This window comes from Symphalangus syndactylus, chromosome 20, assembly GCF_028878055.3.
Source record: "Symphalangus syndactylus isolate Jambi chromosome 20, NHGRI_mSymSyn1-v2.1_pri, whole genome shotgun sequence".
Classification (NCBI taxonomy): Eukaryota; Metazoa; Chordata; class Mammalia; order Primates; family Hylobatidae; genus Symphalangus; species Symphalangus syndactylus.
This window is the reverse complement of record NC_072442.2, coordinates 24,426,721-24,438,093: the sequence shown is the minus strand read 5'-3', so window position 1 is coordinate 24,438,093 and position 11,373 is coordinate 24,426,721. Positions and strand designations below refer to the sequence as shown.

At 38.8% G+C, this 11,373-nt stretch overlaps 1 non-coding gene across 1 annotated transcript; it reads right to left on the bottom strand.

Moving 5' to 3' along the window:
• Positions 1 to 284: 284 nt before the first annotated feature.
• On the bottom strand, positions 285 to 387 carry LOC129470801 (U6 spliceosomal RNA). Its single transcript, XR_008653329.1, has one exon. It is a non-coding gene; the product is annotated as a U6 spliceosomal RNA (small nuclear RNA).
• Positions 388 to 11,373: the final 10,986 nt, after the last annotated feature.

Genomic DNA, 11,373 nt, shown 5'->3' with positions numbered 1-11,373 from the left:
ATTAATTGACACTCTGAATCTTAGCTATTGTGAATAGTGCTGCAACAAACATAGGAGTGCAGATATCTCTTCAATGTACTATTTTCCTTTCTTTTGGGAATATACCCAGCAGTGGGATTGCTGTTTTTAGTTTTTTGAGGAATCTCCAAACTGTTTTCCATAGTGGTTGTACTAACTTACATTCCCACCAACAGTGTTCGAGGGTTCCCTTTTCTCCACATTCTCACCAGCATTTGTTATTGCTTGACTTTTGCGTAGAAGCCATTTTAACTGGGGTGAGATGAAAAAATATGGAATCCTTCACGAATGTGTGTATCATCCCTGCACAGGGACCATGCTAATCTACTCTGTGTTGTTCTAAGTTTAGTACATGTGTAGCGAGTGCTTGGTTTGAAAATATTTTATTTAAGATTATTGCATCTCAAATTGTTAAAAAGCGAGATTGTGCTGTAATTTTCCTTTCTTATATTTTTCTTGTTTCTTTTTGGTATCAAGGTTATCTTTACCTCATAAAATAGTTTGAAGGTTTTACTTCTTTTCCTGTTCTTTGGAATCGTTTGCATGAAGTTGGTTATCTCTTTGTTGAATGTTTGGTAGAGCTAACTTGTAAAATCACCTGGACCACATATTGTGTGTTTGTGTATGTGGGGATAGATTTCTAAAACATGAATTTAATTCCTTTAATGATTATTTGTTTATTCAGATCCTCTATTTCTTAGTCAATTTTTTTTTTGTTTTTCCTTGAGACAGGGTCTTGCTCTGTTGCCCAGGCTGCAGTGCAGTGGTCCTCCTGCCTCATCTCCTGAGCAGCTGGGACTACAGGCATGCACCACCATGCCCGGCTTATTTTAAAAAATTTATATATTTGTAGAGACAAGGTCTCACTCTGTTGCCCAGGTTGGTTTCAACTCCTGGATTCAAGCAATCCTTCTGCCTCACCCTCCCAAAGTGCTGGGATTACAGGTATGAGCCACCACACCTGGCCCTTAGTCAGTTTTTGTAGGTGTTTTTGTTCTGTGAAAATTTTCATTTCACCCAGTTTATTGGCATAATCTTGTTCATAGTATTTACTTATTATTTTTAAAGTATCTATTATATCTGTAGTTATTTAATTGCTAATATTATTTATTTGTACCTTTCCTTATTTTGATTAATCAGATCAAATTTCTGTCTATTGGTATTTTCAAAGAACCAGACTTGATTACCCCTTCTATTGTTTCTTTGTTTTTTATTTTACTGATAGCTGTTCCTTTCTTTATTATTTCCTTCTATTTCCTTTGGATTTACTCTGACATAGTTTATAGAAAATCTTGAATCTGATATTTATTCAATTAATTTTCCAGTTTCTTTTAATATACGCTGGTATGGCTTTTCCTCTAATTACTGCTTTTAGCTACATTCCACAAATTTTGACACGAAGAATTTTATCATTCAGTTGTAAATATTTTCTAATCTTCATTATGATTTTTTCTTTGATCCATTTGTTGTTCAGAAGTGTGTTTTTACATTTCCCAAACATATTAAATTTTTAAATTGTGCTGTTATTGATTTTGAATTTAATTGAACTGTGATGAGATAATGTAGTCTACATAATATTGGTTCTTGATTTGCTTTGTATTGTAGTACAGAATCAATTTTTGAAATGTTCATGAAGCTTAAAAAATGTATATTCTGTAGCTGTTGGTTGTGGAGTTCTGCATATGTTCATTAGATTAAACTTACTGTGTTTAATCTACAGCCTAACTTGGTTTTTTGTCTCTTGGATATTTCTATTTCCAATTCAATTTCAGATTCCAATTTCTAAGAGATGTTAACCTCTCCCACTATGCTTGTAGATTTTAAATTTCATCTTGTAATTCTGTCAGTTTTTGCTTTTTATATTTAATTTTTGCTTAATATATTTTGAGGTTGTGTTAACTGGAAGCATATAAGTTCCGAAATGTTCAACCTTTTTGATTAACTCCTTTAATTATTATATAGTGACTCTTTATTCCTTTTTTTAAAATTTAAAATTTTTTTTTTTTTTTGAGATAGCCCAGGCTGGAGTGCAATGGCGTGATCTCGATTCACTGCAACCTCTGCCTCCTGGGTTCAAGCGATTCTCCTGCATCAGCCTCCTGAGTAGCTGGGACTACAGGCATGAACCACTAGACCCAGCTAATGTTTTTGTATTTTTAGTAGAGACGGGGTTTCACCATGTTGGCCAGGATGGTCTTGAACTCCTGACCTCAAGTGATCTGCCTGCCTTGGCCTCCCAAAGTGCTGGGATTACAGGCGTAAGTTGCCACACCCAGCCGTGACTCTTTATTTCCAATAATGCTTTGGACTTAAAATATATTTTGCCAGAGATTGGTTACAACAGCTTTCTTTTGATTAATATTTGCCTAGTTTGTCTTTTATCATTAAATAAAAGTTTCAGCTTTTTTGAGTCCTTGTGTTTTAGGTGTGTGTCTTTTATAAACAGCATATATGCAGCTTTTATTTTTTTAATCTAATCAGAGAATCTCTATCTCCTGAGTAAATCCTTTAACATTTTAAAATGTACTCTGATTACTGATATGTTGTATTGATCATCTCATTTTGGTTAATATATACAACATATAGAACTAATTTATATTACTTTTGTTCTTTCTAGTGCTCTGCTTTTCCTTTTTTTTTGAGATGGAGTTTTGCTCTTGTCACCCAGGCTGGAGTGCAGTGGTGCCATCTTGGCTCACTGCAACCTCCACCTCCTGGGTTCAAGCGATTCTCCTGCCTCAGCCTCCCAAGCAGCTGGGACCACAGGCACATGGCACCATGCTGGGCTAATTTTGTATTTTTAGTAGAGATGGGGTTTCACCATGTTGGCCAGGCTGGTCTTGAACTCCTGACCTCAGGTGATCGCCCACCTCGGCCTCCCAAAGTCCTAGGATTACCGGCATGAGCCACTGTGTCCAGCCAGCTTTTCCTCTTTTTTCCCCCCATTTCTTGTCTCCTATTGGGTTGATCTAGTTGTTTTTGTTTCTTTTTTTCACCTCTACTAATTTGAAAGCTGTGAATACTAATTCTATCCTTTTAGTGTTATTCTTAAATGTTTAACATATATATGTATGTATTCTTTACTTAACAAGGTAGCAATTATTCAACATCTTTATATTTTTCCCAGATAATGTAGGAACTATTTGATGCTTGAAGTATGATCATTTTCTTCCTAGCTTACATACTCTTTTTCAGTTTTTTAATGTATCTTATTTCGATATCCTTAAATTATTTATTATAAAAATTCATATTGTTTTATGATGGCATGGCTTATTTAGATTTATCTTTACCAGTTTGTTCACTCATCGTTGTTTATTGCTTCTTGTTCCTTTTTCTATATTTAATTTTCTTCTTCCTGAAGTATATCCTTTAGTTCTTTGCACATTGGTATGTAATGGTAAAAAACACTCTTTCTTTGGTTGAGCAAAAGTCATTTTCTTTCTTATAACATCTAGCTGGAGATAGAATTCTAGGTGACCATTATTTTCTTTGAGTAATTTGAAGATATTTCCCCATCTTTTTAATTATTTATTTATTTATTTATTTTTTTGAGATGGAGTCTCGCTCTGTCGCCCAGGCTGGAGTGCAATGGCGCGATCTCAGCTCACTGCAAGCTCCGCCTCCCGGGTTCACGCCATTTTCCTGCCTCAGCCTCCCAAGTAGTTGGGACTACAGGCGCAGAGGACGCACGCTCAGGGAACCACTGCGCCTGGCCGATATTTTCCCATCTTATCCTGACATCTATTGTTGCTGTTGAGAAGTCTACTGTTAACCAGTACTGGCAATCAGTATTTTCTCTGTGACTGCTGTTTCTTCCTTTTCTTCTTCTTTTTCTTTCTTTCTTTCTTTTTTTGTTTTGTTTTGTTTTAAAATATTTTGTTAATGGCGAAAGGTTAGGGTAAGTAGAAACTTTTTGGAGGCGTTTTTGGCATGATCTGTCAAAATTTTAAAGCTAGCATTCTTGTTTCCAGGAATAGATCCTGAAGATGTGATTGCACAAGGGCATGGAGCTCTGTGCAGAAGGAAGTTCACGTGTATTTCTTTGTAATCATCAAACCTGGACAGGACATGGGACAGCACGCGCAGGAGCACACTCACTGGGAAGAGTGAGGCAGCTCCCTGACGCTAGGGGGTTCCGTGCACCTGCCCTGGCCTGCTGGGCCCTGAGGGGTCCTGGTGAGCAGCCAAGGCCCCTGTCCTCATGCAGGGTTCTGGCAGACACTGGGATCCGTATGTATAAATACGGGTGCTTTTCAGACAGGAACTGCCTGCGATGTGTGAGGAAGCTGCCGCTGACATGGCCCTAGCCGTCACACCCGGCCGTGGAGCAGGACATGCCTTCTCTCCTGACCGACTTCCAGGAGAACTGGGAGCCATTCAGATACCCGTCCTTCTGCCGCTTGGCTGCCAAGGGGCACCCGGAGGCGCTGCGGTGGGACGCGTACTACCCGGTGATGTGGCCCTGGCCGTCGCACCTGGGGACCGGACACCTGATGGGCTCTTGAGCTTCTTTATCTTCTTTACTCTGTGCTATCTTGATACCGCTTTTCTTTGCTCTCAGGCAACTTGAAAGGCCTAGAGCCATCCTGGCTTGGAGGCCTCAAGGCCACTGCCCTGAGCGTGCGTCCTCTGGGAAGTCCATCTCCGTTTCCCTTGAATGCGCAGGAACACGTTCTGTGACCGCTGTTTCTCCAGAGGATGATATGTTACTGATTTTCCCTGGACAGTCCTGGTTTACACCTGGCACCGTTTCAGAATTATTAATAGTGTTCTATTTACTCTCAAAAATATCCTAGTTAGAATGATAAATTTTGTGGCCATCCTAGGTGGAATTTCAATTTTTTTTTTTTGAGACGGAGTCTCGCTCTGTCGCCCACGCTGGAGTGCAGTGGCGCGATCTCGGCTCACTGCAAGCTCCGCTCCCCGGGTTCACGCCTTTCTCCTGCCTCAGCCTCCTGAGTAGCTGGGACTACAGGCACCTGCCACACCCGACTAATTTTTTGTATTTTTTTTAGTAGAGACGGGGTTTCACCGTATTAGCCAGGATGGTCTCAATCTCCTGACCTCGTGATCCGCCCGCCTCAGCCTCCCAAAGTGCTAGGATTACAGGCGTGAGCCACTGCGACCGGCCTGGAATTTCATTTTTACTTCCCTTTCTAAGGATTAATTGTGCTCTCTGTATCTGATGATTCATCAGTTCTGGACATTTTAAGCCATGTTCTCTTTTTAATAAGTTTACAAATAAAAACCTATGATTTAAAATTGTATATTAAGAAAATAAGTTAATAACATATGATTAGATTAATTATCCTTTTTCTCTTCAAATTGTCTGGCCTGCCAATACCCTTTAGAGCTGGCATAGTTACTGTTAAAACACACCAGTTTTATTATGTAAATGGAACTTTTTTGGGCCCTCAGTCTCCAACACTTGCTTCAACCCTTTGTGTGTTTGCTTTTATTGCGTGTCATACATAAATAATACATAAAACATATGTTAGCTACCACTCATGCCTGTTATCCTAGCGCTTTGGGAGGCCAAGGCAGGAGGATTGCTTGAGCTCAGGAATTTGAGACTAGCCTGGGCAACTAAAATCTAAAAATTTTTTTTAAAATTTAATTTAATTTACTAAAATTTTAAAAAAAAATTAGCCGGGTGTGGTGGTGTGCACCTGTAGTCGCAGCTACTTGGGGGGTGCTGAGGTGGGAGAATCACTTGAGCCGGGGAGGTCGATGCTGCAGTGAGTCCTGATCATGCCACTGCACTCCAGCCTGGCAACAATGCAAACCTTGTCTAAAAACAAAACAAAACATATGTTAAAGAATATGGTGCCCAGCACTTCAGTGAACAGTTTGAACATTATCTAATGCCTAGGATGCTCCCTTTGGCTGCTATTTAAGTGCATTCTGTTGCAGTCCCCATGTAACTGCTATTCTGAATTTTATGTTGATTATTTGATTACTCTTCCATATAGTTTTTACCACATGTATTTTAAAACAATTTATTATTTCTTCTGCTTTCAGAATGTATACAAATGGAATCATATTGTATTATATATATTCTTCAGTGACCTGATTTTTTCCCCTTCAAATTTATATTTTTGAAGTTAATTAATCTTGGTGAATATCACTGTTGTTATTTATTTCAGCTGTGGTTTAGTAGCCCAGTCTTTGAATATATCACAATACATAAATCCACTCTACTTATTACGGACACAGAGAATGTTTCCACTTTTTTGGTAATTATATACCTATCACTGGGATCGGGGGACATAGAGTGTACACATGTTCAACATTATTAATTAGTACCTAACAACCAGTGGTGATATCAGTTTCCATTCCCATTTGCAATATTTGAATTTCTTTTGCTTCACATGCTCACTAGCACTTGGGACTGTCAGTGCTTTAATTGTTGCCCAGTTGGTAAGCGTGGAATGGTAGGGCATTGAGTCTGTTTGTTTAAACTTTTAATTTTGGCTTTGTGATTTTAATTTGCATTTCCTTAATTCTCAATTGTGTTAAGCATATTCTCATGTTTATTACACATTTGCCTTTGATCTTCAGTGGAATTCCGGGTTTTCATCTATTTCCTTTGGGGCTATTTTTCTCTTTCTTATTGATTTATAAGCATTCTTTCTATGTTCTGGAAATTAATCCTTTGTAATATGTGTTGCAATTGTCATCTTCAAGTTTGTGTCTTGTTTTTTCTCATTCTTTATGAAGTCTCTCGAAAACCAGAAGTTCTTAACTACTTCATGCACTTTCTTTCTTTTTTCTTTTCTTTTTCTTTTTCTTTTTTTTTTTTTTGAGTTGAGGTCTCACTCTGTCACCCAGGCTGGAGTATAGTGGTGTGATCATAGCTCACTGCAGCCTCGAACTTTTGGGCTTATGCAATCCTTTTACCTCAGCCTCGTGGGTAGCTGAGGTTATGTGTGAGCCACTGTGCTCACCTGACCTTTTTTTTTTAAGGTAGCTGCCATTTTGTCCTTTATTTAAGAAGTCTGTCTCTACCCTGAGGACCTAAATTATGAAATTATTGTTCTATATTATCGTATATCATGTCCTAATTTTTGTTGTAGTTTCACCTTTCACATTTGTGTTTAAGCTACTTTAAATGGATTTTTATGTAGGGCATGCAGGAGGAATTAATTTTAACTTTTTTACATATGGACAACCAATCGTGCCAGTATCATTTGTTGTGGTCCGTCCTTTTCCTATTAAACTATAACATCTGTTCTGTCATAAATCCAGCGTCCGTATGTTTTAGTTCACTTGGGCTACTATCACAAAATACCATAAACTGGGTAGCTTAAAAACAACAGAAATTTATTTCCCATAGTTCTGGAGGCTGGGAAGTCCAAAATCAAGGCAAATTTGGTGTCTGGTGAGGGCCTGCTTTCTGGCTCTTAGATGGCAACTTCTTGCTGTGTCCTCACATGGTGGAAGGGGTGAGGGTTGTCTTGCAAGCCTCTTCTTATAAGAGCACTAATCCTGTTCATGAGGGTGCCACCTCCTTGACCTCATCACTTCCCAAAGGCCCCACTTCCCAACACCGTGAGGAGGAAGATGTCAACGTATGCATTTTGGGGGGATATAAACATTTAGACCACAGCACCATATCTGCTTACACTTGTTTCTGGGCTTTTTCTTCTATTTCATCAGTCTACTCTTGCACCAATACCATACTTTTTTTTTTATTATTGTAGCTTTGTCTTGATAGCTGGTAGGGCAGCCTTTATTTTCATATCTACTAGGGCAAATCTTCCCCTCTTGCTCTTCTTCAAGAATGACTTAGGTTTTTATGGCCCTGTCATCTTTCCTACATATTTTACTTATTTATTTATTGAAGTGGATTCTCTGTTGCCCAGGCTGGAGTGCAGTGGTGCGATCTCAGCTCACTACAACCTCCACCTCCCAGGTTCAAGCAATTCTTGTGCCTCAGCCCCCTGAGTAGCTGGAATTACAGACGTGCACCAGCACGCCTGGCTCATTTTTGCATTTTCAGCAGAGATGGGGTTTTGCCATCTTGGCCAGGCTGGTCTCAAACTCCTGGCCTCATGTGATCTGCCCGCCTTGGCCTCCCAAAGTGCTGGCACTGCAGGCATGAGCCACCATGCCTGGTGGTAATCTTATTCTTTCAAAGTCCCTGTCCTTCCAGCTAAACCATTAGCCTCTGTCTAGGAATCCAGGTAATATCCATACACCCATACCTCTAGCCTGGGGGTGGGGCTGGGAGAAGCCGCTGATCATGAGACAGTCTAAGAAACTACCATATCTTGCCATTATGATTGTGAAGTAAGAGTTTGTGGAAAGGCTATGAAATGCAGTTTCTGTACAACCTCTGAGTGGGAGCTTGCAGAAAAATTGCAAATCCATGTCTTACTGTCACAACCTGAAAAAAATGGCTATTATTTTACCTTACTTCTACCCACCTTCCAGTCTTGTTCAAGTTTTCTTATTGGCTAATTCTACCTTGGAGTCATAGTAGTAAAAGTAATTACCTGACTTAAAAGAAGTGATGGTGGTACCAAGTTGACAATGGACAATCTAGCCCAGTGCTATATATTTATATTGATCTAAGGTATTTCCATGTATAGGTAAGGCATTGCTAGCCACCTGGTTTGGGAATGGCTTCCAGGAATAATACTATTCCCCACCCACCCTGTCAGTTCACCTGAGATTGTGGCATAAGGTACAGGGATCAGATGTTGTACTAGGATAACAGGCCTATGATGTTCAGCATTAGATGCATATGGTTGTTAAAGGAGAAGTAAAGTTTGAGATGTATGATGCCAAAAGCTAGTCTATTCAAATGTGAGATACAGATATGTTTTGAAGTTAATGTTAAAAAGCTTGTTATATCTATGTTTAAAATAATCGATCTGTCTTTCTTTATCCTTTGAATGATTGGTCTCAAAATAACACTGCAACTTATAACAACATAATACTATTCTTAAAATGTTCTATTGTAGGCAGTCAGGCAAGAGAAAGAAATAAAAGGCATCCTAATAGGAAAGGAACAAGTGAAATCGTCTCTGTTTTATGGTGACACAATCTTATATATAGAAAACCTTAAAAACTCTGCCAAAAAGCCTGTCAGAGCTGATAAATAAATTCAGTAAAGTTGCAGCAGACAAAATCAACATATAAAAATCAGCAGCATTTTTATACACTAATAGCAAACTATCTGGAAAGAAAATTAAGAAAACAATCCCGTTTACAGTAGGAACACACACAAAATAAAATAATTATGTGTAACTTTATCAAAGGAGGTGAAAGACCTAAAGACTGAAAACTTATAAAAAATATTGATGGACTGGGTGCAGTGGCTCATGCCTATAATCTGAGCACTTTGGGAGGCCGAGGCAGGTGGATCGCCTGAGGTCAGGAGTTGGCCAACATGGTGGAACCCCGTCTCTATTAAAAACAGGAAAAATTAGCTGGGTGTGTTGGCAGGCACCTGTAATCCCCAGCTACTTGGGAGGCTGAGGCAGGAGAATCACCTGAATCCGGGAGGCGAAGGTTGCAGTGAGCCACAGTCGTGCCACTGCACTCCAGCCTGGACAACAAGAGTGAAACTCCATCTCAAAATAAAATAAAATAAAACACTGATGAAATAAATTGAAGAAAACACAAATAAATGGAAAAATATCCTGCATTGGTGGGTTGGAAGAATTAATGTTATTAGAATGTCTATACTACCCAAAGTGATTTACAGATTCAGTGCACTGTCTACCAAAATTTGAATGTCAGTTTTTCACAAAAATAGAAAAAAAAATTCATAAATTCATATTGGAACCACAGGAGACCCTGAATAGCCAAAACAAACTTGGGCAAAAAGAACAAAACTGGAAGCATCACACTACTAATTTCAAAGTATATCATAAATCAGCTGTAATCAAAAGAACATGGTACTGGCATAAAAACAGACACAGCAGTGAAACAGGATAGAAAGCCTAGGAATAAACCCAGGCATTTATGGTCAATTGATTTATGACAAAGGCACAAAAGAACACACAATGGGGGAAATAACAGTCTCTTCAATAAATGGCGTTTGGAAAACTGGAAATAATCGATTATGCACACGCAGAAGAATGAAATTGGATCCTTATCTCACATCATATACAAAAATCAACACAAAATGGATTAAAGATTATTAAAAGACCTAAAACTGTAAAACTACTAGAAGAAAACATAAGGAAAATCTTCCTTGGCATTGGTCTGGGTGATGATATTTTGGATATGATCCCAAAAGCACAGGCACCAAAAGCAAAAGTAGATGAATGGGATTGCATCAAACCAAAAAGCCTCTGCACAGCAAAGAAAACAATTAACAAAATGAAGAGACAACCCACAGAGTGGGAGAAAATGTTTGCAAACCATACATCTGATAAGTGGTTAATGTCAAAAATATCTAAGGAACTCAACTCAATAGCAATAAGATAAATAACCTGATTTTAAAATGGACAAAAGACCTGAACAGCCATTTCTCAAAAGAAGACATACCAATGGCCAATAGATTCATGAAAAAATGCTCACTGTCACTGATCATTAGAGAAGTACAAATTAAAGCCACAATAAGCTATCACTTCCCACCTGTTAGGATGACTATTCTCAAAAAGATAAAAGATTACAAGTGTTGGTGAGAATGCAGAGAAAAGGGAACCCTTGTACACTGTTGGTGGGCATGTAAATTAGTACAGCTACTACAGAAAACAGAAAGGATGTTCCTCAAAAAACTAAAAATAGAACTACCATATTATCCAGCAGTCCTACTACTGGGTATATATTCAAAGGAAATGAAATCAGTATGTTGGAGAGACATATACACTCTCGTGTTTATTGTAGCATTATTCACAATAGCCAAGATGTGGAATCAACCTAAGTGTCCATCAACAAATGAATAGATAAAGAAAATGTGGTACATATACATGATGGAATACTATTCAGCCTTGAAAAAGGAAAGGCTGTCATTTGTGACAATGTGGATGAACCTGGAGGACCTTATGCTAAGTGAAATAAGCCTGACACAGACAAATACCAAATAATTTCACTTATACAAGCATACCTTGCTTCAGTGTGCTTCACAGATAGTGCTTTTTTTTTTTTAATAAATTGAAGGTTAGTGGCAGCCTTTGTTGAGCAAGTCTATCACCACCATTTTCCCAACAGCATAATCTCACTTTGTATTTCTGTGTTACCATGTTAGCAGTAAAGTATTTTGAAATTAAGGTATGTGGCCAGGTGCGGTGGCTCATGCCTGTAATCCCAGCACTTTGGGAGGCCGAGGCGGCTGGATCCCCTGAAGTCAGGAGTCTGAGACCAGCCTGGCCAACACGGTGAAACCCTGTCTCTACT